At 41.9% G+C, this 26269-nt stretch overlaps 1 protein-coding gene across 1 annotated transcript in view; it reads left to right on the forward strand.

Annotated features, from left to right (window-relative positions):
- The first annotated feature begins 581 nt into the window (after positions 1-581).
- Positions 582-26269, forward strand: part of LOC127584100 (aggrecan core protein-like) — a 91462-nt gene continuing 65774 nt past the window's right edge. Inside the window, exon 1 of the mRNA XM_052040664.1 lies at positions 582-808. The gene's annotated coding sequence lies outside the window, so the exon portion shown is untranslated. The remainder of the gene's footprint in view (positions 809-26269) is intronic.

The raw sequence follows: 26269 nt of genomic DNA on the forward strand, positions 1-26269 counted from the left end.
CCTGGTTCCCAGAAACAACCAATTCTTCCCAATGATTTGCAGTTATTCAATTCTCTATGTCAAAGATTAAAGTGCTAAGTAATTGCTTACTAATGGGGACTAAATCTGCTGTTGAAGTTCTTCCTTGCTTGTAATTATCATGAATTATTGAATTATCCCTTAATAAAAAATCATTTTTGATATGTACATTACCAATGAATTTGATTGTTCCTTCAATTGTGTGGAAAAAGGCAACAATCTCTTTAAATAAAATTTTAGTGAAGATTCAAGACGGTATTATTCAGCATTAATCATAATGGTTAGTTGAACTAGTGTCTCCTTCTAGTACTGCCCTGCCCTAGTGAATGCCTCCACCCCCTCTCCCCCTACTCCGTGACTCTGCAGGCTCCACCTCCAGCCTCTGATCTGCAGCTTGGTGACAGCTGTCATCCCCTGGACCATAGTCTGAGATCTACAAGAGGCGGATCCACAAATATGGTCATTTCCCAGCACAGGGGAGATACCCACGAACTGGCAGGAGGAGCCGTGCATCAGTTCTCAAGCTCTGCCCATTCTGTGGCTACTGATCTAGGCTTGGAGAAGTCTGCTCTAGCTCCCTCTCTGCCTCTCTCAAGGATCCTGTCTATCAGGGCAAGGATAATCTATCAGAAGGACAAGCAAAAGAAAACACACAAAAACAAGGAAGGAACGAACGAACCGAGAAGCGCGATCAGGAGAACCAGGATCCAAGATTTAAAACGAAGTTAGTTTCTCTGCAAGGTGTATGGTACTTTTCACATTTCTGAACAACGGCACTGAATTGTACAAGGTAATTAGCGTTTTGCCAGAGAGAGATTTAAGAAAAGCAAACAATTTCCTAATGTTTAGGGAACTATTGGATTTTAGAAACAGTGTGTGCTAGCTATTTCACTGAATGCTGAAAGTACTTCTGTTTCCCTTGTAAGGGAAGAGAACATAGTAAAAGATTTTATGCCAATTAATCAGCTCTACTTAAATTTGAGATACTGAACCATGGATTGTTAAGCAAACCAGTTTTCACTGTTGTTGGATTGTTACAGAAAACTTAAGATGCTATTTGGCAGTCAGTGACTAACTCCAGAATATCCAACAGCAATCAATAAAGTAATTACATGCTGCTGGCAAGGCTATTGTTTCCACAATCTAATACTTTAATATTCTAAATGATGCAGAAAGGAAGGAATAGGTTGATAATGTTGGCTGTTCACTGGAGTCCGACATTCCTGTGTAAATGTTGAGGACACAGTTGAGGCAGTGTTTGCTGTGGTGTGCACCAGGGAGTAACTTGAAGGTATGCTCTCAGACAGATGTTCAAATATTGCAGGATGAAATCAGTACAGCTTGTGGCTGTTTGATATACCAGTGTATGATTTTAGCTTGAGATGTTGAATTTGCCTGTATGAGCTTCAGATATGAATAGAAGTTAAAAAAAAGTTCTAAAAAGTAATGACCAGAAAATGAAAGAACAACAAAATCCATTTATTTTAATTGCTTTATTATTAGCTTATTATGCTTCTAAAATAAAAGCTACATTGCAGTATATGTTTTGATTATTTTCTCATTTTAAATGCACCACAGAGAAGGGGAAAATGTGATTTGCTTGGTGCTAATGCTGAATCACATTCTCCTGGCTCTTCCCAAGCATATTATTCATTTCCCCCTCATCAGGAGCCGTTAGTGTGCTTTAGTTCAGCCACCAGATGACGCCAGGCTTCCCTCCATAAATACACTGGTCTCTATGTCACTCCGGCAAGTCTCGTAGCAAGTAACAAAAGTAGTTTTCATGTGAGCTTTGGACCACATACAGAGCAAGGACTGATTGCAGAAGCCAGGAAAACGAAGGTCTAGAAAAGAGCATTTTTTACAGAAAAATACCCCTACCCTGAGTCCAACATTGAAACGGAAACCTGAAGTTTACTTTTGAAAAAAAGTCGTTCATTCCTTTTTTACACACCCTCTTGCTACACAGTCTGTGTCTCCTTGGAAATTAACATTACTTACCTGAAGGGACTTTTTGTTAGGTGGCTAAGTAGTCAGAAAGTTCAAGTTAAAGTAATCAAACCACTGCAAGTGATGCATTACTGTATCAGCTGGTGAGCAGGATAGAATGAAATGGAGCAATGAGAAGGATATTGGGATTAATCACCCACTTTAATAAGCACCCTTTGGTTACATAGAAAATATGTTAAGTTTCTCTTTTTGTCATTAGGATCAGTAAGGATGGCTATGAGCTGACTGGGATTAAAACCTAACGGAATTCACTATTCCCTTTAAGGAAAGGAAACATACCATCCTTCACCCATTTGGTTTCGACAGGAGCAAGCTCAGGGATTTCAATTTGCCAACTTTGTGTGCGTGTGTGTGTGTGTGTGTGTGTGTGTGTGTGTGTGTGTGTGTGTGTGTGTGTGTGTGTGTGTGTGTGTGTGTGTGTGTGTTCTCAATGTTCTGGAGCAAACATGTGTGCATTTGCCATTTTATATTTCTGGATGATTATTGGGGGCCCCTACTTCTTTTTTTTACCTTCACCTCCCCAAAATCAACAGCAGTAAGGTTGACTCTTAACTGCCTTCTGTAATGGCTCAGCAAGCCACTCAGTACAAGGCCAGTTGGGGATGGGTGATAAAAAGCCAACCTCATCAACAATGGCATGTTCATAAACAAATTAATAAAAAAAATTGTCTACATCCCCTCCCCCCTTTCCTTTCTCAGTGCCTCCTGCTATAGTTTGGGATCCACAGGTGTCCTTTTCTCTCGTGTAGCCTACTCAAGTATCCCTCACCCCGTGAACCAGGACAGAATGAGTGTAGAGTTTTTCAATGCACTCAAGCTGGGCTTAACCATGTCCTTGGCTAATGTACGCTTCTAGCCACTGGACAATGAGCAAGTACACACTTCACCAAATTTACCCTCAACAGTTCAGTGATGCTGAGGCAAAATGTACCCCTCCATGAGATCAATTAACTCATCATAGACTACAGCTGATGTATGTGAACTCCCTGGACCTCATAGCAAGATACCAACTGAACAATTTCATGAACTGTTAGGTGATAATTTCATTTAAATGAGATCAGAGTGCTTGAGAGTCCTCTCTCTACTTTTAGTAATTGTTCTTTCTTATCAGTTTTATGCACTTTTGATGCCATTCATTGCAATACTGTGGAGGTAAGGTTGCCATGCTGAGTGATTTTTACGGACAAAATTGATTTTGGATGTCTGTAAAATCGGAACCCGTTCGTTACCTGGGGACAGCTGTAGCGAAGGCATAGATGAAACCTTCACTGGTAGTTAAGCTAAAGCAAGAGCAGGGAGTGAATCAGATGATCTCAAGAAGATAGAAATAGGCGGTCTTAGTAACAGCACGGATACATGGGTTGAAGCTCCTCCCAAGCTTCAGTCTCAGGAACATGGATGCGGCTGATGACTAGGGTACAGAGCCGTTGGCAGGCACCAGAGGCATGGCTTCAGTTTTCCCAATAATTAGTTCAGGGAAGTTAATCCTTCTCTGATAATGGATGGCGGACTACCTGACTGCAAACTTATTGACAGTAGAGGGATTAGGGTGGTGAAGTAGAACTTGAGTACTGTTACGTGGCAGTTTAAATTGTGTGTTTAAATGTTGTTGCTGAGGACCAGCATGTGGGTGGTGGAAATAGAATGTGGACAAGCATAGAAGAGGCAACAGTGCAGGCACAAGAAGAGAAGCCATTACAACTGATTCTCTAGCCACTATATATGTATGTGCTCCCACACCACTGGACAATGAAGCGATGTGTCGGAGATTGGTGTGGTCCACCACAGATAGAACATATAGTACAAGGTGAGATATTCACCTGTGCCAAAACCATTAGAGGGTCTGAGAAAAACCAGTTTGGTACTATGGGAGGTAATATTAGCAATATATTTATAGGTCCACAGTTTAATTCTCTCTACTAAATCTCCCACCTGGTTTATTTGCGTGAACAGGGAAAATTAAACATTAAAACATGCCACAAACATTACTTGAGTATGTTACCTTAAGTGCTACAAGCGGATATTTATGTATTGGTTATATATGATTAATGCCATTGCCAGAACTCTCCATTTACTTCAATGCAGCTTTGGTGTAACAGTGGCCTAAGTTTTCAGTACTTATCCTATTTACTTAAATCTGTTTGCATTTTCATGTGGCATTATGAAATACATCCGTCCACAACTTCCCACCATATTAGTACAAGCAGTAGGTCTAAAATTGGTCAGAAAAATAAAAATAGGTTTCAATAAAAACAAAAAATTATTTATATACCCACTAGGTCAGGCAGCATCTGTGGAGAGAGAAACAGATTTAACATTTAGGTCAATGGCCATGTATCAGGACTCAAAGGTAGATTTACAGATCACCACACAGGCAGTCTACATAAACCACCAATGTAGAGTCAGGAAGCTACTAACACATGAGAACTGGTTTGACTATTGAAAAATTATCAATAAAAATTTACATAATCCTCTAAGTGAACCAGTCTGGAAATGGTTTGGCAATTGAGATTTCATTTACAAATGCTATGATGGTTACACCTACATTGCCCAATGAATCACATTTTACAACATTTGTGTGCACTTTAACCCTTGATGTTGATGGGAGGAGAAGCAATGGATGGAATTTAGGACTGTGTTAACAAATTATCAGTTCTTCAGGATCACACCACGGTCTTTGGGAATTGAAGATTAGTAATCCAAATACCGCTCTGAACAAACCCGAACATTGTAAATGAAAATGATCACTTTTATCTTCATTGTTTGGAGAACTTTTGTTTGTCGGTTGTTACCAGATTGGAGATTGATTTAAGGGGCCACGTGACTTGTTGCAGGTGGGAAGTCATGTGATGAAATCTTCTGGAATACGTCAACCTAGAGTTGCCTAGCCTGCTGGGGTGGGCGTGAACTCACATCGTGATCACAACCAGAGAAAAGTGCAACACAAGGTGTATTACTAAAAACAGAGCTTGACAAGGCTAAGCAACAAAGATAACCTGTACCTTTAACATATAAAATGTCCAAGGCAGTTTAATATTAATAAATAAAGTTTTACACTGAGCCTCATAAGATGATATAACCACAAGACATGAAAGAGTTTTAAGTTTTAAATCTCTTAAAAGAAGAGAGAGGTGGATATCTAGAGAAGTTTAGGTGGGATTTCCAGAGCTTAGAGCCTTGGTCGCTAATGTAAATACCTTGCCCATATCTCGCTGGGTTATTCCACTGTGAAAATGTGCTCGTACCATTGTGCATCGTACCATTTCTTTGACATTTGTATGTTTTGCTGTCTTTCCTTCTCTCATTTCCCGAACAATTTGACCTCTGCTGGGATGTCTTTCCACATGCTGTACGTAAGCCAAGAATGACCTGAGCGATCACCTTATGTGTACAAGTATACACAGAGGAAGCTGACAGACAAATAAACAGTCCCTACATCCACTTCCGGCACAGTAGCTCCTCACTACTGATCGGGCACAGGAGCAGTGTGAATTATTTTTAATTCCTCCTCTCCAGCCCCAGCTAATAGGATAACAACATTTATATGACACTTTTACAACAGCTAAAATTACTGAGATGCTCAACAGCTCTTCTTCAATAAAAATTCTGAGTTTAATCTGGAAAGTTTGATACTTTGGGATTCAGAAGGGCATCACAGAGTGTGATTACTGTGAGAGCTAATCATCAAGGAACATTAATGGATTGGCTGGAAAACATAAAATCCTACAGCATTTTGAGTGAGAATGACCTGCTGAGGTCCTCCAGCATTTTGTGTGTGTTGTTCCAGATCTCCAGCATCTGCAGTCTCTCTCGTGTCTCCATTTTGCTGCTCTACTGTGAAGTCTCTTCATGGTGTGCCTACCCTGAAGAAGTTTTCTTCCTTTCTTCGATGGGAGTTCTGTGAGACCCTCTCTCACTGCTCCCCCTCATGGTCCTCCCCCTCCCCCCACCCTTTTATTCTGGTTTCTGCCCTCTTTCTTTCCAGTCCTGATGAAGGGTCTCGGCCCGAAATGTCAACTGCTCATTTCCCTACAGAGATACTGCCTGTCCTGCTGAGTTCCTCCAGCATTTTGTGTGCATTGCTCTAGATTTCCAGCATCTGCAGTCTCTCTTGTCTCCATTTCTTACAAGGTTTTCTGATTCAATTTAAAATGCATTACTTTTGTATTCAATTCCACAGATCTAAATACTCCTTGTCAATTCAGTGCTTGCTGATGATAAAGGATGGGAAACTAATTCATATAAGTCCAGGGTGAATTTGGGAGCAGTCTCTAAAGTACTGGTCAATGACTGCTATGTATGTCAACTATGCCTACTGGATTGGACATTCAGTGCTGAGTCCCACTCTAGTCTGATGTCACTGGGTAGTATGGAGGAAAAGCAGTACAGTTAGAAGTGCGATCTTTCAGATGAATTGATAACCTGAGGCCTTGTTTGCTCTTTTAAGTGGCTGTAAAAGAACACGTGATGCTATTTCAAAAAAAGAGCAGTTTATTTCTCCTTGGTGTCCTGGCCTCCATCACTAAAACAGGTTATCAGCTCACTGTCTGTGGGAGCTTGCTGTGAGCAAATAGGCTGATTCATTTCCTCAGAGCAATAATGAAAAATTCTTCACTCGTTGGAAAGCACTTTGGGATACATGAAGGCACTACAATCTAGTTTTCAATCCTTTTTAAAGATATATTTAAATTAGGTTTGATTTACAAACTTAACGTGCTTGAAAGCGGTAAATACATTCTTGTATATTTCCATGGTTGTCGTTAAATGAACTTTACTGTCTTCTGATGACTGCACGTAAAAATAATACTTACATCATATGATTCTAAAACCAAAGAAGACAAAAGTCTTTGCCACATCTTCATGTTAAGCACTGTCACATTAGTTTTTGAAGAAAAAGTCACTTTAAAAGTTTGAAAGGATGTGGTTGCTAATTGTTACTCTGCATTACATGTGACTCAAAGTTAAGCTTTTAATCGCTGGAATTTCTATTCTTGCCTCTTCCCCAGCATCACTTTGTGACAACAGTAAGGCACGTGTAACGGATGTGGCTGCAAGATGTATCCAGATGTTTCTCAAAGCAGGGGAACCATGGCTTGCCCAAAACTAATATTATTGACTTAAAGATCCCCAGGATAATTAAACTAAATTATGGACTTTGTAAAGCCGTTACCCAAGGAGAGAGTCAATAAAAACTACAAAAAGGACAGCAGGAACCATGAGTCCTACATCATAAATCTAAATGTGATTCCTCAGTCACCGAGAAACAATGGCCCAATTATTGTAAATGAAAATATGACTTAAAATGTAGAGCTGCTTTGAAAACCATACACAGAGAGCGTACAATGCATTAAATATCACCCAGGATGTCCTGAAAGCATTGCTTCGCCCAGACACATCACTGCCCGCTTAAATTTGTGGATTGCCCAATGTCAACTTCCTGGCAGAAGCTGTCTCAATCATCATTATCAAAACCTCGCCCCTTCACAGAAATACCAGCATATAGTGGAGGATGGGGCAAGGGAGGGGACAAGGAAAATTCACCCAAAAAACAGATAAAAATTGTTTTGACAACCAGATAGATCACGTCAATGTCTTGGCCAGCTGTCAAACCTGTCAAGAACTTTGATGTTCAAGAACATTCAAAGACAACTAAGAAAGTCAAAATAAATGAAACCTACAACATTTAAAATCAATTAAAACATTTAACTGGTCTCAGTTGGTTAAAAAGCAATGCAAATGGCCTCATACCTACTTTTGGAACTTAAGTGACCCAGTTAAAACATAGGATTCCACGGAGCTTGACTGGGGAGATGCTGAGAGGGTGTTTTCCCTGGTGAGTGAGTCTGACACTAAGAGTATAGTCTCAGATAACAGGCCAGTTAATTAAGGCTGAGAGGAGGAGGAATTCTTTCCCTCAGAGGGCTGTGTATCTTTGGAATACACAGATACACAGGGGGCTGTAGATGTTGAATTTTTCAGAATATTCAAGGCTGAGATAGTTTTTGCACTTCAGGAGAATTGAGGGTTATGGGGATCGGGCCACTTAAAAGAGCAGACAAGGCCTCAGGTTATCAATTCATCTGAAAGATAGCACTTCTGACTGTACTGCTTTTCCTCTGTACCACTCAGTGACATCAGACTAGAGTGGGACTCAGCACTGAACATCCAATCCAGTAGACTTAGTTGACATACATGACCATCATTGACCATACTACTGTCCCTCTCCAGAGATCTACCCGAGGTATAACATGGAACAGGTTTGCTGCGTAGACCTCCTGCCTCTGCAACTTTGCTGCTGGACTTGAGTCCATGTGGAGGTTATCGCTGAAGCACAGTCAGGAAAAGGCTTTTAAGTAGAAGTCAACACATTTGGGAATCCCATCCTTACTGATATTTGTCCAAGGAACCACCCTACCTTTCAATACAAAATACAGGCCATCATTTCTGCCAAAGAATGTTCTTCCCTTTCTGATAACAAGGCAGTTTTCAGATGGGGTAGGATAGTTGGAGGAGGGAGGGACAATTATTCCAGGACAGGGGTCAGTTGTCTCCGTGCAAACAAAAAGTGGGGTTCGCTTTCATGTTTGGTCTGTGGAGCTAAGAGTATCAGCCATTAATAAAATCATGAGGTGCACAGATAAAGTGAAGGGTTGCAGTCATTTTCCCAGAGTAGGGCACTCTAAAAATTAGAGGACATAGGTTTGAGATGACAGGAGAAAGATCTAAAAATGATATGCAGGGCATTTTTTTCACACAGTGGGTGGTGGGTATATGGAACAAGCTGCCAGAGGAAGTGGTAGAGGCAAGTACAATTACAGCATTTAAAACACATCTAGCGACATGGATAGGAAAGGTTCAGAGGAATATGGGACAAACGCAGGCAGATGGGACTACCCCAGGTGAACAACTCAGGCAGGCACTGTAGTGTAGCAGTTAGTGTAACGCTCTTATAGCACCAGCGACCCGGGTTCAATTCCCGCTGCTGTCTGTAAGAAGTTTATACGTTCTCCCCGTGTCTACGTGGGTTTCCTCCGGGTGCTCAAGTTTCCTCCCACATTCCAAAGACGTACGGGTTAGGAAGTCGTGGTGCATGCTATGTTGGCGCCAGAAGCGTGGTGACACTTGCAGGCTGCCCCCAGAACACTACGCAAAAGATGCATTTCCCTGTGTGTTTTGATGTGCATGTGACTAATAAAAATATCTTAAATCTTAACTTGGTCAGCATGGACAAGTTGGTTCAAAGGGTCTGCTTCCATGCTGTATAACTCTATGTTTCGGTAACTTCTCCCACACATCCAGTGGAGTTATTGGAGCTTATAGTGAGGAGGTGAGTACCAGCATTAACTGATTCTCTCACGTCCATTTGCCATCACCGAAAAGACACAAGTTTTTTCAATTGGTTTGTCTCTTTCTATTGGGCTTCAAGATTCTCTTTTACAGAATTTTCAGAGGTCTTGTAGTGATACTCAAAAAAAAAGCATGTAAAAAGTGTGCTGGAAACCTTGCACACACTGTTGAACTGCAAAACAGCAGGAGATATTGGCTATTCGATCCCACAAGTCTGCTCTGGTAAAAGTAGGTTAATTGGCCCCTCAAACCTGTTCTCATAGTCAATAAAATATGATTTATCTGATTTTGACTACAACTCCATCTTTTTTGGCCCAATCCCCATAACCCTTAATTCCCCCGAAGTGCAAAAACCATCTCAGCCTTGAATATTCTGAAAAATTCAACATCTACAGCCCCCTGTGTATCAGCGTATTCCAAAGATACACAGCCCACTGAGGGAAAGAATTCCTCCTCCTCTCAGACTTAATTAACTGGCCTGTTATCTGAGACTATACCCTTGGTGTCAGACTCACTCACCAGGGAAAACACACTCTCAGCATCTCTCCAGTCAAGCTCCGTGGAATCCTATGTTTCATCTGAGTCACTTAAGTTCCAAAGAGCATAGACTGTGTTTCTTTATTGTTGGATTAGGCATAATAAATTGTGTTAAACCTCTGCTAGGGGTTGAAAACTGAAATGGCTTTTGACTTGTTGGAAACTAAACCAAGTCATTGTACCTTGGATTGTTTTCTCTGGAGTGTCAGATGCCGAGGGAAGACCAGCTAGAGGTCGAAAAAGTTATGAGGTGCATAGATAGGGCAGATCATCAGAGTCTTTTTTTCCAGGATAGAAATTCATATGCTAGAGGACATAACTTTAAGGTGAGAGGTGGTAAGATGTGAGGGGTAAGATTTTTTTGCAGAGAGTGATAGGTGCCAGGAATGCACTGCCAGGGGTGGTAGTAGAAACAGATGAGATAGTGGCGTTTAAGAGGCTTTTAGAGAGGCACATGAGTACGCAAGGAATGGAGGGATATGGATGACGTGCAGGCAGATAGGTTTAGTTTAATTTGGTATTATGGTTGTCACAGACATCATGGGCCAAAGGGCCTGTTCCTGTGCTGTCGGGTTCTGTGTTCTCTGTATCTGCTGCCAGGTTAGACACCATTCCTGATATTCAAGAACAGACAGAGCACGTAATCTGGTGCCAGATGCAAACTTGTCAGGACTTGTCAAACTTCTCATTATAGGAAGGATGTGGAAGCTTTAGAGAGGATGCAGAGGAGATTTACCAGGATGCTGCCTGGATTGGAGAGCATGTCTTATGAGGATAGGTTGAGTGAGCTAGGGCTTTTCTCTTTGGAGAGAAGAGGATGAGAGGTGACTTGATAGAGGTGTACAAGATGATAAGAGGCATAGATCGAGTGGACAGTCAGAGACTTTTTCCCAGGGCAAAAATGGCTAACACGAGGGGACATAATTATAAGGTGATTGGAGGAAAGTATAAGGGGGATGTCAGAGGTAGGTTTTTTAGACAAAGAAAGGTGGGTGCATGGAATGCACTGCTGGCAGAGGTTGTAGGGGAAGATACATTAGGGACATTTAAGGGACTTTTAGATAGCCACATGAATGATAGAAAAATGGAGGGCTATGTGGGAGGGAAGGGTTAGATAGATATTAGAGCAAGACAGAATGTCAGCACCACGTCGTGGGCTGAAGGGCCTGTACTGTGCTGTTATGTTCTACGACTGAATCAAATTTTACAACTTCAGAATGCTATGTTTCTGATTCAAGTATTCTGAAAGAAAAGTATGAGCTTGTCTGATCTGACCCAAAAGTTCAGAGTCATTTGAATTTGACCTTTTCCCCACAGCAAGTTTTGGGCCAGTGAGGTTGGATAGCAAACTCCAATTCACTTGTACAGTTCATCATAGCAATTGTCCTCCATGTTGTATACTGTGATTAATGCATGGGAATTTAGGTAATAACGTCTGAAGTAACATTGACATTTATGATAACACTCAGGAAATAAAGGTAAGATTTCCTGGATACCAGGAAAAATGCCTAAAGATGCTAGGTCAGGTCAGTTTGGGAAGATTTCTGGTACAATTATTACTCTTTGAGGGGTTGACATGTTATCATTCCCAAAGTCATATTTTAAACCCAGGGACACTTGCAATCAAATACACACTAGGGTTGTTCTTTAGACTTCCTAAAGTGTACAAGTGAAAACAATCCCAAATCTATTTTGTTCCTCTTAAGGGGACTTCTATGGCACACAGAATGTATAGCTGGCTTGACACTGGTTTAAACTGTAGTGATATCAGGTCTTATGTAATTTCAGGATACAGGTGGATAAGCCCCTGAGTGCAACAGATACATTCCTGTGCAAAGGTATATTGAGTAAAGCTTGAACTCAATCCATTATTAATATGGATTAATGAGTCTCAACTAGGATGGCATTAGGGAAAGTGGCATTGATCTAAGTAAATCAGGGCTGGGAAATTGAAAGGATTAGCCAGAGTTCCTATTCCTAATCTGTAGAAAGCTTCTGTATGTCAGTACCAGTTCAGTCTTGTTCAAGAGATGAGTCCCCTTGTCAAATAATGACTTAAACGAGATGTCCTTGCATAGATACCCTTGTGTGTGAACACCACAACACACTGCTGACAGAGCTGCTGCCTCAGCACCAGAGTCCTGGATTCAATCCTGACCTCAGGTGTTGTGAATGTGGAGTTTGCATGTTCTCTGTGTGACTGCGTGCATTTCCTTGGGATGCTCCAGTATCCTCCCACATCCCAAAGATGTGCAGGTTTAGAAGTTAATTGGCCGCTGTAAATTGTCCCTAGTGTGCAGGTGAGTGGTAGAATTTGGGGGAACTTGATGAGGTTAATGCAAGATTAGTGTAGAATGAGTGGTTGATGACCAGCACGGCCTGGATGGGCCAAAGGGCCTGCTTTCATCCTGTATCTCGCAATGACTTTAGAAATCGGATGGTGCAGAAAAAAGTTTAATGCTACGTGAGCTTTACTTTCAATGAAAAATAAAACATAAAAGAAAATCAGGGACTCACTGGGAGTTTCACAAGTTCCATAATTATCTTCTGAATCTTCCACATGCAAATGTAAAAAGTAATCGAGATGCATGCAGTGACATTCAATACATGCAATGGACAACTGTGTGCTAGTTCTTTACTTTACATTCATGTTCCTTGGCCTAACCTAAGACTTCCCACTTGTCCCTAACATCCTTGTAATGTCCAAATGCCCCAAAATCATAGTTTTCATCTGAACACCGAACCCAGTAACCTACCAATGCATTTACCAACTCCAACTGCCGCATACACCCACCAACTACTGACTCCTCCACGACTGCTGACCCCCACTCAATTATATCCTCTCCAACTACTGACCACCTCCTCAATTACCACCCCTCTGACTGCCAACCAGTCCCCAACAATTGACCATACCCTGCCACCCGCCATCGATAAGAACAACATTGATTAGTTTTGTGTTCCTCGCAGATCTTTATCTCAAAAATATTTAGCTTATTCTTATGTCATAGTGGGATAGAGCACGGGAAATGGTCCTTTGGCTCAACGAGTCTGCACTACCCATTAACACTAATCCTACATTAATCATTATTGTTATTCTTCCCATATTCTCATCAACTGCCCCCTAATTCTACCACTCAAGGGGCAATTTGCAATGACCAATGAACCTACCAAACTGCATACCTTTGGCATATGGGAGGAAATTGGAGCACTATGAGGACCATAAGCTATCAGTGTAGAATTAGGCCATTTGGCCCATCAGGTCTGCTCCACCATTCAATCATGGCTGATTTTTTTTCAACCCCATTCTCCCCCCTTCTCCCTGTAACCCTTAACCCCATTACCAATCAAGACGCTATCAGTCTCTGCCTTAAATACACCCAGTGACTTGTCCTATGGATGTACTTAACCCGTTTCTCGAGGAAACCCATGTGGTCACAGGGAGAACATGCAAACTCCACACAGACAGCACCCAAGGTCAGGATTGAACCCAGATCTCTGGCACTATGAGGCAGTGGTTCTACTAACTGCATCACTGTGCTTCCTTTAGTCTTCAGTCTTAACGTGGGTCTGGTGATTCTTTAAAGGTGGTAATTTACCTACAGTGAAAGAATCAGCGAAAGTTCATTTCATTGGAACAACTTTGGCAGTTCTCCAATAGTTCAGGGCAGGGTGGGTATGAAACTGAGAAACACTGGCCAAGAACATTTCAGCATCTCATGGCCTAAGTAATATCTACTGTTTTTTGCAGATTTTACTTAGGCCGTGCTCTGGATCCAACAATATATTTACTTGTAACCAAGATATCAATAGTCGATCAATTTACCTCAGCCTTTGTTCAATGAACTGACTCAGTGAAGGGTATTATCAGCCAGAGTTCTTGCTCCTGATTATTATCCATTTCATGCTCTTCATGTGGAAAGGAAGTGTGGAGAAGTGTTGGTCTTTCCTCAGATGCCTCTCATGACTAAATAACTTTGTGATCCTTTTTTGGACCTTGTGTATTGAATGGGAGGGAATGCTGAGGGCTTCTGTAAAGGTATAACTCAACAAAAGTTGGCACCATTAAGGAATAGAGAAGGAGTTAGATAAAATGTTCTTGATCACTTCAACTTTTTTTCTTCAAATTTATGATGTTGGATGATTTATTAGAATTTGTTTATTATTGTCACATGTACCAAGATACAGTGAAAAGCTTTTGTGTCATCCAGACAGATCACGCCATACATAATTACATTAAGGTACAGTTACAGAGAAAGTGCAGTGCAGGTGGACAAATAAAGTGCAAGAGCCAAGATGAGGTAGATTTGGAGATCAAGAGTTTATCTTTTACTGTATGAGAGGTCTGTTCAAGAGTCTGTTAACAGCGGGATAGAAGCTGTCCTTGAGCTGTGTTCTCAAGCTTTTGAATCTTCTGCCTGATGGGACGAGGGAGAAGAGAGAATGACCGAGGTGGGGGGGGGGGGGGGTTCTTGATTGTGCTGGCTGCTTTCCCGAGGCAGTGGGAAGTGTAGGTGGATTTATTTTAAAAATATACAGTTTTCATTAAAAAGGTTCTACAAATCTTACATGTCCAATAATATATGTATCTGAGCAATCATGAGCTAAATTTTAGCTAAATCTGAATCTACCACTGCTTGGAATAATCTCAGTGGGACGTGCAAAGTACTGTAGAGTAGGAATTTGCTGGGAATTTAACATCCAGCTATTGTACTGTCATCCCAACATTTGATCCCATTGTGCGTGACGAGATAACTTTCTATTCCTATAACCATTGAAGCGGGCCTCTCAAGTCTATGCCAACATGATGAGTGGGAAATGCAAACGTGGGGCTAAGAAGTTTGGTAATGTGTCAAATATAATTTGGCAGGAACATGGGTGGTTTCAATATAATCAGAATAGGTGGAATTACACCGATGGGTGTCTGCAATTAATGAATAAATTGAACTTTACAAGCAGGTTGATTAGTGGATGGGTAGCAAGCTGGCAAAGCTTATCTCAAGTTATCTGGAAAGTGCAAAAGAGAATCAATCTCTGTTCTTCCAATAGAGTGGAGGAGTGAAAGGATACTCATGCCTAAGAGGTTAATACAAGATGTCACTAAGTTCATACCTACTGGTAAATGACAAGCTAAACTTTGGTTTTGATCAAGAAGTGTGATAGTGCCAATAAGAAATAGAAGGCAAATCACTTCATTGCATGCTAACCAACTGATACTACCCGAAACTTGGAGGTCAAGTATGTTCCTCATAAGGTATAGTCATGGAACTAGACTTGTTCCATCCTATTGCATAATTTGGGGGGAAGTAAATGAAGTTTCCAACGCAGAGTGGGAGTATCTTTGAGAAGATTTCTGGTCATAATGTCCTTAGAGCTTTTTCTTTTATATAAGGCATAGTAGGTTATGGATCAAGTGCTGGTAAATGGGATTAGTTGAGGTTGAACTTGATGGTCAGCATGGACATGCAGATCTAAGGACCTGTTTCTGTGGCATATTACTCTACAACTCTGTAATTTTCATTGACAGTTCAATATTTCACTCAGTAGGTAGCACATCTGACAAGGCAGCATTCCCTTGGAACTGCACCAAGGTGTTAGTCTGGATTTTGAACTGTAGTCTTCTGTTGTACTCAAAATTTGATTCCAACCATGCCTTTGATATAAATTTTCTTGGAAAATGCACGGTAGTGTAGCGGTTAGCATAACGCTATTACAGCGCCAGTGACCCGGGTTCAACTCCAGCTGCTATCTGTAAGGAGTTTGTACGTTCTCCCCATGTCTGCGTGGGTTTCCTCTGGGTGCTCCGGTTCCCTCCACATTCCAAAGATGGACAGGTTAGGAATTTGTGGGCATGCTATATTGGCGCCGGAAGCATGGTGACACTTGTGGGCTGTCCCCAGAGCATTCCACGCAAAAGGATGCATTTCACTGTGTGTTTCGATGTACGTGACTAATTAAGATATCTTATCTTATCCCATTTAGTACTATATTATACATCTGTTGGATGTGACACAAAACTGATACCTAGTCTGCTATGTCAGGTGGAATTTAAGGCCTAGCATCATTTTTTCAAAGAACTCCCTGATGAAAAAGCCAAAAAACCGCACATGGTGGAAAACTGAGATAAATAAACAACAGAAGATGCTGGAAATACCATGCAGGCCAGTCTACATCTCTGCAGAGAGGAACAGAGTTAATGTGTCAGGTCCAGGACCTTGTATCAGAACTGATTTTGATAGTTCCGATGAAAGGTCATTGACCAGAAATGCTAACTCTGTTTCTCTCTCCACAGATGCTGCCTGACCTAATGAATATTTCCAGTATTCTCCTATCTTCCTGGTGTTGTAGTAAGAATTATTCTTCAAACATTATCAGTACTACAGATTTACTAATAAATTTGGTCACAAGGTACCACGTTTCTCTGATACAATTTCAATAAAGAATCTGACACAATTGAAAGTTGGGAATGTCATGGAAATTGCACAGTATCCTGATTTCCATTCCAAGTTCCCTCTCCATCTGATATGAAAATACACAAAGAATCTTGCATTTGCATTATGGCATTCAACATGCAACATGTTGACATCACTTCCATAACTTCTTTCAGACAGGTACATGGATAGGAAAGGTTTAAAGGGATCTATGCCAAACACAGGCAAATGGAACCAGCTCAGGTAGGCATGGACAAGTTGGGCCGAAGGGCCTGTTTCCACTCTACACTACTCTTCACACAGTATGCACTATCAACAAATCATTTATGCAAAGGCTGGCTTTCTTAACATCTGTTAGAGCTGATTCAGGCTTTGATCTGAATGCCCTAAATTGGAAAATCAGCTGCTCCTGTTCAATCAGGTTAACACCAGCAGAATGACAACTTAGGGGGTGAGGATACTGGTAGCTCAATGGTGTCAACAGAGTAGCGGAGCATGAATCTGTGTTATAGAGGAAGACAAGCAAGAAAAGATATCTATAACTAGGAAGAATTCAATTGGTCCTGAGAACTGTGGCATTATATACAGGGTAGATCATTCCCAGTAACTGATATTTAAACTGATTATCCAGTCATTTGAATTAAGCAGGTAATGCAGCAAAGTGTGAAGATGGTATGTAATGAAATTCATAGGACCAAATCATTTGAATTAAGTGTGCCTTTGCATTAAGGACAGTAAGGCATTAAGGACTGTGTGTAAAATGAATATACGAGAATCAGCCATGATTTTCACATGGAACACCAACACAACATAAATTGTCTGCAGGATGATTGTAAATTAGGAATGGAAGGGTCCAGATTCATTGGACCCCAAGAAGCTCCAGCAGTGGAAATTATGTACACTTGTAGAACTGCTGGATCCAGAATAGGTGCACAATGTACCAAGCAAATTTTGTATATTAAAGAGAAATGTTAAGGTAGATAACATACTGTTATGAATGTCACGTAGGTGCAAAGCAGTATCATTGAGGGATATGGGATTGTTTGCCTAAAAATGTCAAAGACAATTGCAATAAATTGGTTAACGTTATCACTAAAATACTAGAAATAAAAACAGAAAATACCAGAAATACTGAGCCAGTCAAATAGCATCTGTGAAGAAGTAAATAGAGTCAATGTTTCCAGTCAATGGACTTTCATGAGAGCACCTCAGATAACTTGTAACTATTTATAGATGCTGTTTGACCAGCTGATAAGTTCCAGAACTTTCTGCCTTTTTCTTAACGCTTGGATTTACAGCAACTGTACAATTTTACGAATTATTAAAAGAGGCACTGGAAGCCTTTTACAATTGGCAGGCCTGTTCTCTAAAATTATCTCACATTACTCCATAATAAGGCAGCAATTGATGTAATTGTTCTTTAATGCACCCACGGTGAATAGTGATAACAAAATGTAGAATTATACTTCTGAATGACTATTAGATGTTTGTAAATATCACACTACATTTTGTTTTATATCACTGTGGCACTTATTAATACACAAGTGAACACAAAGGCTTAAAAAGAATTAGGTTGTCAAAGAGCAACAACTACAAGGCTGGTAACTAAGTACATTTTTCAGTGAGAGATCCATTGTACTGTGTTAAATCTTTTTTAGTTTACAGAGTTATAATTAGTGCTGCTGTCTCACGACTCCAGAGACCTTGGTTTGATCCTAACCTTGGGTGCTGTCAGTGTGGAGAGTACATGCTCTCCCTGTGACTGTGTGGGTTTCCCCCAGGTGCTCTGGTGTCCTCCTGCATCCCAAAGGCATAGTGTATGCAAGTGGCAAAGAAATCAAAGGACAGTGAGAGAGAATAAGTTGCAGGAGTGCAGGGAAATAAGGAGGTGGGGGAGTGGGGGTGATGAATCTAATGGGATTGCCTCCCTGGGAGCCAACATGGACCTTCTGTGCCATTGTACATGTCAGATAAGATGGTCGACGGACTGAAACTGTGCAATTCAGAGTTGCATAGCAATTTCATTTGGCTCATTCTTGACAGGAATTCATTGTGAAAGCAGAAGATGTGGAAGAAAGGATTTAAAAGTAAAATTTTGGAATGTTGCTAGATTTTCAAGGCTCCCTGCAGTGAAGAGATCGATGGCGAGGGAATTCAAAACAGAAACTGAAAAGTTAGGATTAAGCTGGGATGTCAAAGGAAGCCTTTTGTTCTATGGGATGATATGCCGAGGTAAATTTCAGGGGAAGAACATTTGAAGAAGAGGGCAATGAAATATGGGTCCAGGGAAGGACTGAAGAACGTAGCGCAAAGCTGAAGATGAAGGTGTGTGAAAAGGTGAATAGGCAGAGTTGATCTTGTAAAATGGAGCAGGTTTAACTAGGCATTATATTTCTTTTGTTTCTAAACATAGCCTTTATTAATTATGTTACAGCAAAATGATCCTGATAGGCCACTAGTCACAAACACTGACTAGAATCAGTGTCTGTGACATTAACTCCTTGGTCTCACCCTATCACAGATATTCCCTTTGTTCTACCCACACCTAAAAAAAACTAACTTGTTTTCTCTTTTTCCCAGTTCTGATGAAGGGCCACAGACCTGCAATGTTAACTGTTTCCCTTTCCATAGATGCTGCCTGACCTGCTGAGTGTTTACAGCATTCTCAGGTTTTATTTCAGATTTGCAGCATCTGCGTTTTTTTTATTTTCACAAGCATAAACTGAAGGGAGCCATTGTGCCCATTTCAATTTGGGGAAAGCATAAGAGATTAGAGTCTTACAACATTTTTTCTGGTGCCCCAGGTTAATGGAGACTCTCCAGGATTTCTGCTGGTCGCACTGGGAAATCAAGGAAAGCCTTTCAATATTTCAGGAGAATGTGCCTTTCGTGAGAGTGAAAGGCCCAGCCTTAGATTACACAAAGTAATCTTTCTTAAGTTTTAGCACCACAAATGAATCAGGTATTGTTTGGAATGTAGTTTCAAAAATAGGGATTTCAGGTTGTTTAAAAAAATGTTTTTATTGAAGACACAAAGTAAACTCCAAGTTCATGTGACCATCCCCTGAATTTGTGTTGCTGAGAACAACTTTTGTGTTCATCCCCAAAGTATCACACCACTGCAGCTGCATGGAAGTGTGTTACAACTGTGGTGAATCATCCAAAATGAGTTAAAATCAATTGTTAGGATGCGAGTACCATTGGCAAAATGGTTGTCCATCTCTCATTGCCCTGATAGGTGGTGGGGATGTTGGTAGGGGAAGGATGGCTTTATGTTTGTGGCAACTTCTTATATTTTTCATATTTCCTTACATCAAAGAATGAGGTCATTCAGTCCATCCAGCCTGTGCCAGCTGTCAGAGCATTCCCATCCATTCCATTCCCCATTTATTTCCCTGTAAACTATTATCCCTCACATGGCCTTCAACTCCACACCCACCTGCACTAGGAGTAATTCACAGTAACTAAGTAACCAGCACAGCTTTGGGATGTGTGACCAAACTGGTGCACCCTGGGGGAAACCCATGTGGCCACAGGGAGAATGAGCAAATTCCACCCAGACAGCACCGGAGGTCAGGATTGAACCTGGGTCGCTGAAGCTGGGGAGCAGCAGCTCTTCCAGCTACGCCAATAGCCGGCTGGGTTACCTCAGCAGGAGATTGGGAGTCTCACACATAATGGAGTTGCATGATACTGGATAATGGGCTTTCTTCTCGAAAGACCACTAGTCAGCCAAGAATTACAAAGGCGACACAGCCTCATAGCTGATCCCAGGTTTCTATTTCAATGTGCTTCCAAATTTCAAAATGTCATTGTGGGAGCTGAGCTCGCATTCTCTGGATAAATGGTTCAATAACATAACCACTATACCAATACAGCCTGTGAATCATCCGTTGTGAGCCCAGAAGTCCACATGCATTTTGTTCATAAACTTCAAACTACTCTTAAGTTTTTGGTCAATTATTATATCTGTCAAAGCACAGAATGTAGTTACTCTTCATGGGTGGCAATTTTGAGAGGCTCTTGGTTTAAGTACACACATATTCTGGGGTGAGGCATTTGAGAGTGATCAAGGAAAAAAAATCGATGCATGTATATAGCATCTTACCAAAGCACTTCCCATGCAATGAAGTATTTTTGAACTGTATTCACTGCCGTAGTGTTGGAAATGCAGCACAGCAAGATCCTGCAGACAACAATGTGACGATGACAGGATAGTCTATTTTTGTGATACTGATCGAGGGTAAATGTTGACAAGTACTAGTGAAGAGTGGAGTGAACCAGAGATAAAATAAAACTAGCAATAAACTCCATTGAATGGAATTCCCAGGAAGCTTCTAGATCTCCCACCATGGCTTTAGCAGGAGGTTGAAGAAATCCATCTCCTCAGGAGGCTAAAGAAATTTGGCATGTCCCCTTTGACACTCAACTACATCTATCGATGCACCATAGAAAACATTCTATCCCGATGCATCGCAGCTTGGTACGGCAACCGCTCTGCCTGGGACCACAGGAAACTGCAGAGAGTTGTGGACACAGCCCAGCACATCACGGAAACCAGCCTCTCCTTCATGGACTCTTGTCTATACTTCTTGCTGCCTTGGTGAAGCAGCCAGAACAATCAAAGACCCCACCCACCTGGGTCATTCTCTTTTCTCCCCTCTCCCATCAGGCAGAAGATACAGGAGCCTGAGGGCACGTATCACCAGGCTCAAGGACAGCTTCTATCCCACTATGATAAGGCTATTGAACAGTTCCTTTATACGATGAGATGGACTCTTGACCTCACAATCTACCTTGTTATGACCTTGCACCTTATTGTCTACCTGCAATGCACTTCCCTGTAGCTGTGACACTTTACTCTGTATTCTGTTATTGTTTTTACTCTGTACTACCTCAATGCACTGTGTAATGAATTGATCTGTACGAACGGTATGCAAGACAAGTTTTTCACTGTACCTCAATACAAATGACAATAATAAACCAATACCAATACCATAGCATCATAGAGTCACACAGTACAGAGGCAGTCCCTTCAGCTCACCCAGGTCCATACCAACTATCAAGCACCCATTTACACTAATCCCATAATATTCTTCCCACATTAAAACTCCCCCTAGATTCTATATACTAGGGGCAATTTATAGTGGTCAATTAACCTACCAACCCTCACACTTTTGTGAGGTGGGTGGAAACTAGAGGACTGGGGGAAAACCCATGCAGTCACAGGGAGAACGTGCAAACTCCACACAGCCAGCACCTGAGGTCAGGATTGAACCCGGGTCTCTGGAGCTGTGAGGCAGCAGCTCTTCTCAGTGCACCATTGTGTCGCCCTACCCAGACAGAACTTAGACAACAATCAGAATGATCATTCCATATCCACTTCCCTGAAGTAGGATTTAGAGCAAAATAGTCACAAAACATTCTTATATTTGCGAATGGTGACAGGCCTTCACAAGTAAATGAGAACTCATTCACTCTCCTCGTCGTGGCCGCTCCAGGTCATTTGACCATCACCAAGCTCAGATCTATTAACGGGCAGTGTTCTTAACTACAGCGTGGGCTAACTCAGTGCCCACAAGCTACACTGTGGTAGTTCCATCACACCACCGAGACAACCACATTGTTAAAGTTGATATCTCCTACACCTGAAAGACCAGAGAGCATCACTTAGCAGTTATTGTACAGTCCCAGGTATCACATGTAGGAATCTTCACACTTTCCTCCTACCTCTCTACTGCCTTAGTCCCTTAACCACAACTTGTCTGAATCATGCTTTGAAGCCATTTCTCCCATTCTTGTTTACAAGAACAAATATTTTCATTTCTGTAGTGCCTTTAACACTAAAATATCCCCAGACTCTTTATGAGAGCTTTGTGAAACAACGGTCAACATTGGACCACATGAGATATTGACAAACATTTTGTTCCAAGCTCTGACATGGGAGGAGATGGAGTAAAAGACTTAAGACCGTAAGATATAGGAGAGGAATTAGGCCATTTGGCCCATCGAGTCTGCTCCACCATTCAATCATGGCTGTTTTTTTTTTCAACCCCATTCTCCCGCCTTCTCCCCGTAACCCTTAACCCCCTTACCAATCGAGAACCTATCAACCTCTGCCTTAAATACACCCAATGACTTGGCCTCCACCGCCCTCTGTGGCAACAAAGTCCACAGATTCACCACCCTCTGGCTGATGAAATTCCTCCTCATCTCATAAAGGGACATCCCTTTACTCTGAGGCTGTGCCTTCGGATCTTGTATTCTCCTACTAATGGAAACATCCTCTCCACGTTCGCTCTACCTCGGCCTTTGAGTGTTTGGCAGTTTTCAATGAGATTCCCCCTCATCCTTCTGAACACCATCAAGTACAGGCCCAGAGCCATCAAACGCTTCTCATGTGTCAAGCCCTCTGTTCCTGTGAACCACCTCTGGACCCTCTCCAAGGTCAGTACATCTTTCCTTAGATACAAGGCTCAAAATTGCTCACAATAATTGCTCAAATTAAGGATGCACCCAAGCTTTTTTTGAAGAGGTGCAATGTCCCTATGAATCTCTGGCCCATGACTGCTCAAAGTGGAGGAGAAGCATTCAGATAGTATTGAGAACTCTGAAGCCATGCATCAGGAGTACATAGAAGCCCAGCATAAGTGGCAGATGGACTGGACAACTTCACAAACTACCAACCTGCCTGCTCCATCAGTCACCTCCTGCCCCATCTGTGGAATCCCTGATTCACACACAGGTCTCTTTAGTCACCTCAGAACCCACAAAACTGATTTGGAAGCAAGTCACCCTCAATCCCAAGGAATGGCTTAAATAGAAGAAGAAGAAGGATACAACAAAGTTCACCATTGATCAGATGGCCAGAGGCCTGGTGAAAGAGGTAAGTTTTACTCTAAGCCAACCTCAACATTCTCTGTCAACCAAGCCTCCCACAACATAGCTCCGTATTTTTTATTAGTTATTCACAGAATATGGACAACAGTGAATCAGATGTGTTATTGTAATAATCTGGCAGTCTCATAGTTGCCAGACTGATCTCAGTTTTATGCTTCAGATTTTTTTTAATTAACTGAAGTCAAATCTCTGCATCAGGCCTCTGAATTCTCATGTTGTGACTTAACTGCTTACAGCAACAGGGCAGGTCGAGAACTGTACTTTTCCTACTTGTCCTCTTTTCTAAATCAAGCTGTCATATGACACAATCTTTGCTGCTTTTCCTCCTCTCCCCCAGCTGTAAAAATTAAAAAAGAAACAACTATCTGTTGTTTTAATTGCAAGCAGTGGTGTGGCGGGCTAACAGTTCATTGTAAACACTCACAGATAACCTGTAATTTTGTTCACATAAATGTACTTAAAAACGAGATTTTTTGAATGAAAATTAAATTGAAGACAACCAAACAAATATTGAGGAAAACAAATTTGTGTGGACGATCTATGTTTCTGTGGCAACCATCCAAGTAGATCATCAGATCACTGCAGTGCAGGTTGTTGATCCAAAGATTAAAAATAGCTTCACCTGTTGCTTCCTTTCTAAGTTCACACCTGACTTTGCAAACACCATTCACTTACACTACTACCACAGCAGTCTCTTTCAAACACTCCTCACCCTCCTTGTCTATCCTTCTCCCCACTTTTAGCCCCTTGCCTGTATTTCCTGGTAAGTTAATTGGCTGTGAGGCATTCTGGAATGTCCTGAGGCCATTATAGGAAAAATTATGAAAGCAAGTCTATCATTTTTTATGCAATTCCAACGATCAATATTTTATCATCAGAACTGCATGAAAAGAAGTCTTAGTTCTCTACTTCCTTTATACCTCATTTTCTCTATATCTCATTGAATCATGAATCCTCCATTTTACCAGTGCATACACCCTCAGTTTCCATTCCCAAGCTGCTCATGGGAAGTAATGTAAATGATGATTCATAATTTGGTTATTATTTTTAAATAGTGCTTAATATTTTTGGACAATGCCAGCTATTTGTGTGTATGCTGGTTGATAAGGTGCAAGAGAATGCTCCAAGCAGCAAGTGATTGAACTACCAAGCATTGTGCATCTACCAAGATTGAACTACCAAGCTGGCAGGACCTGAAAGATCCATGAGATGGGGCAGCTTCGGAAGAGTTGATTACCTCTTACAGATTATGTAATAGTGAAAACGCCTTTCAATTAGACACAGAACCCTTTGTATATCTGTAATATGCTGAGATCTTCATCAGTTGCTCTTCAACATCCAAAAGGTGGCTGGTTCCCTGGTGCCCACTCATGCGGGCAAAGGTCAAGCCTCTAGTCTGAGTTCAAGCGACTTGACTGAGAAGGTGATATGCAGGGACGTGGCTGGCTGAGGACTTTAACCTGTGCCCATCCAATCCGCAGCACAGACGTGCAACAGTACCTCCTGGATAGCTAGACCAGAACTCTGTTTCCCAGAAGTACCCCTATAGGCCCTGTTCCCACCCTCAATTCTATTTGGAAAACATCCCTGGAGAATGATAAGTTCCACCAAGTCTTGGCAATCAAGGACATTCTTTGATTCACCAGAGGCTTTGAATAAACTGGAAGAAAGTAATCAGATTCATATTTTTAGCAAAAGCCATTCAAGATGTCTGCAGTTCTAGCTGGGCACCGGACGGCCTGGTGGAAAAACATCCTGAGGGCCAAATTCAATAACCTCCGGAAACAGGTGGCATGATTGCAATGCACGATTGGCCCACGCTCATTGAGTGGAATAGGTCAGCAGGCCAACTTTTACTGCATACTTCAGCATTAGGCCAGTAACATGGGTGAATAGCCCCAGCTTAAAGATCAGCACCACCTCTTAAAGGGGAGGTCCACTCATATTGGAGCAGTTGATGGCAGGTGTTCTTTAACATAACCTGACCAAGGAGACGGGTGCAACATGGGAGTGAGCAGGATTGAAGATTTACAGATACTGACCGGGAAGCCTTGAGAGGGGAGGCGGAAAAAGAGTTGGGACGTCCTTTTTTCTGCAGGAGGGCCCGAGCACAGCAGGCTGTGGGAGCAAGTAGTTCAGGAGCTCAGGCATCAGATCCCATGGAGCTGGGTGGAGTACTGCAAAAATCTCTCAAGCAACCAAGGTCCGTCAATGCACCTTTGAAAGCCATATCCCAAGCACTGTGGCTGAGACACTACACAGTTTGCTGCACCCGCGTCACATCTCCCAATAACCCCATCAATTAGGACTCATACCTTACATTCATGCACTCCACTGCACCGGACTGTAACTCTTGCACCCATACCTCACAGCTTGCACACACACACTGCCAACTATTCAACCCTGACAGTCACATCTACCAAACAGATTGCATGGCACCACTGACACAGTCCAATGTAACTGGAAGGAGCAGGAGATAACCTATATGTATTAGTTCCATACAGGAGAGCGTGCTGGCCATTCCTAGTTTGTTTCAGAAATGCCGGGGATAAAGCCATTGAGGGAAGTGGTACTCTTATTCCTGATCCTCCTCCTCTCGTCCCGCCTCACTATCAGCTCACCTTCTCTTCTGACTGCAAAGCTATATATGGTGCAATAATAGAACTCCAACTTGCCTTCCCAACCAACCAACCCAATCCACTTCATATTTAAGATAAGATAAGATATCTTTATTAGTCACATGTACATCGAAACACACAGTGAAATGCATCATTGCGTAGAGTGTTCTGGGGCAGCCTGCAAGTGTCGCCACGCTTCTGGCGCCAACATAGCATGCCCGCAACTTCCGAACCCGTATGTCTTTGGAATGTGGGAGGAAACTGAAGCACCTGGAGGAAACCCACGCAGACACGTGGAGAACGTACAAACTCCTTACAGACAGTGGCCAGAATTGAACCCAGGTCGCTGGGGCTGTAATAGCGTTATGCTAATAGTGTTGTATGACTCCATGACCCTATAGAGCAGCCCGG

Source organism: Pristis pectinata, chromosome 28, assembly GCF_009764475.1.
Source record: "Pristis pectinata isolate sPriPec2 chromosome 28, sPriPec2.1.pri, whole genome shotgun sequence".
NCBI lineage: Eukaryota > Metazoa > Chordata > Chondrichthyes > Rhinopristiformes > Pristidae > Pristis > Pristis pectinata.